Below are 2,555 nucleotides of genomic sequence, written 5' to 3'. Positions count from 1 at the left end.
CAGAATGGCCTTTTCACTGTTGCCAGTGTGTCACTGGTACCAGTGTTTTTACAACTCCAAGGCATGCTGTGAAATACTTTTTGCAAACACACAACTTGTATTTTGAGGAAAAATTAAAATTGTGCGCACAAAACTTATGGTTGAGCAGACAAAAATCGATTCTGTGCTCAAAAAATATCTTCCTCCGTGCTCAGGCAGACTGCTGCACGCTCACAATGCGATTTTCCCGCAGTCTGTCTCAGCCACGCGCGCTCAACTTCACTTGCGTGCTTGCTCAAGTTTTGCACGTTACTACGTTACGTTAAATGTGCCACAAAGGTCAACCAATCAGAAAACCTGGGTGGTGAAAACCTGTGATTGGCCACTCCTGCTCCAATCACATCGTAGCATCCACTTGGGAAGTTTTACCATGGAGCTTGAAAGTATGACTAAAACCGCAATGCATTGTGGGAAAAGTGTGTTTACACCGGCTGCATGCGTGACGCTGCTCTTATGTCCTGTTGTTTTGTTTTAACAAGTTAAAACATGGTGCAAAACCTGCTACTTGCTCATACTAAGAACCTGTCAGTTGTCCCTCAAAACCCTCTCCTTTCAGACCATTCACTTGTAGTTTTTGAACTAACTCTAGAAGACTTTACAGCACACAACAAAAAGGTCTATTACACCAGATGCCTCTCTGAAGATAGTGTAGACAGATTTAGGGATGCAATCCCATCACAGCTCCCCTCAGCTCCATGTACCAGTACAACAGACCGTACTGATTTAAACGTTACTCCTGCAGTAATTGATTCCTTTGTCAACAACACTGCAGCCACGTTGCACACAGTTTTAGATATGGTTGCCCCACTGAGAAAGAAGGTTAGAAATCATAGGAGGCTAGCTCCTTGGTATAATTCAAATTTAAGAACACTTAAACAAACATCAAGATGGATGGAGAGGAAGTGGTACTCCTCCAAATCAGCTGAATCCCAGAGGGCCTGGAAAGACAGTCTATTGACATACAAAAAGGCCCTTCGTGAAGCCAGAACTGCCTATTATTCAACATTAATAGAGAAAAACAAGAACAACCCACGTTTTCTCTTTAACACTGTAGCCAGGCTGACCAAGAGTCACAGCTCTGTTGAGCCTTGTATTCCTGCAGCTCTTAGCAGTGAAGACTTCATGAGTTTCTTCACTAATAAAATCAATAACATTAGAGAAAAAATCAATGAAGATCTTCCCAGAATAGCCGATATAGTGCCATCTCTAGAAATCTCTTTTAATCCTACTCCATCTCTGGACAGGTTCCTGCCCATAGACCTCCCCGAGCTGACCTCCAGCATTAACAAATCTAACCCAACTACATGTCTCTTAGACCCCATCCCAACTAAGCTCCTCAAGGACGTCTTTCCCTTGATTGGCGTTTCCTTCTTAGATCAGATCAACTTATCCTTAACAACAGGTTATGTACCACAGGCGTTTAAACCCGCTGTCATTAGACCTTTACTTAAAAAACCTTCACTTGACCCAGACATCTTAGCAAACTATAGGCCGATATCCAACCTCCCGTTCTTATCTAAAATACTCGAAAGAGTGGTTGCAAATCAGTTGATTGATCACTTACACAGGAACAGTCTCTTTGAGATGTTTCAGTCTGGTTTCAGAGCCCATCACAGCACAGAAACAGCACTGGTTAAAGTCACAAATGACCTCCTCATGGCATCAGACCGCGGGCTTGTCTCCATACTTGTTTTGCTAGATCTCAGTGCTGCTTTCGACACTGTAGATCACAGCATTTTATTACACAGATTAGAACATGAGACTAGGATCACAGGGACTGCGCTACGCTGGTTCAAATCATATTTAACAGATAGATTTCACTTTGCTCAAGTTAATAATGTTTCCTCTTCATATATAAGGGTTAGCCTCGGTGTTCCACAAGGTTCAGTGCTTGGGCCGATCCTGTTCACCTTATACATGCTCCCTCTAGGAAATATTATTCAGAAACATGGCATAAACTTTCATTGTTATGCTGATGACACTCAGCTGTACTTATCCTTAAAGCCTGAAGAAACAGAGCCGTTAGCCAGACTCCAGGCATGTCTTAAGGACATAAAGGACTGGATGACCTCCAATTTTTTATTATTAAACTCAGACAAAACTGAGATCATTGTTCTAGGCCCCAAACACCTTAGAAATAGAATAGCTGATAATATTCTCTCTCTGGACGGCATTACTTTGGCCTCCAGTACGACTGTGAGGAACCTCGGCGTTATCTTTGATCAGGACGTGTCATTTATTCATCACATTAAACAGACCTCTAAGACCGCCTTCTTTCACCTCCGTAATATTGCTAAGATTAGGAGTGTCCTCTCTCAGAGTGATGCTGAAAAACTTGTCCATGCTTTCGTTACTTCTAGGCTGGACTACTGCAACTCACTATTGTCAGGATGTCCAAATTACTCTATTAATAGCCTGCAGCTGATCCAAAATGCAGCAGCTAGAGTTTTAACAGGAATCAGTAAAAGGGATCATATCTCCCCCATCTTAGCTTCTCTTCACTGGCTTCCGGTAAA

Source organism: Scatophagus argus, chromosome 16 (genome assembly GCF_020382885.2).
Source record: "Scatophagus argus isolate fScaArg1 chromosome 16, fScaArg1.pri, whole genome shotgun sequence".
Classification (NCBI taxonomy): domain Eukaryota; kingdom Metazoa; phylum Chordata; class Actinopteri; family Scatophagidae; genus Scatophagus; species Scatophagus argus.
Note: the sequence above shows the minus strand (reverse complement) of the source record.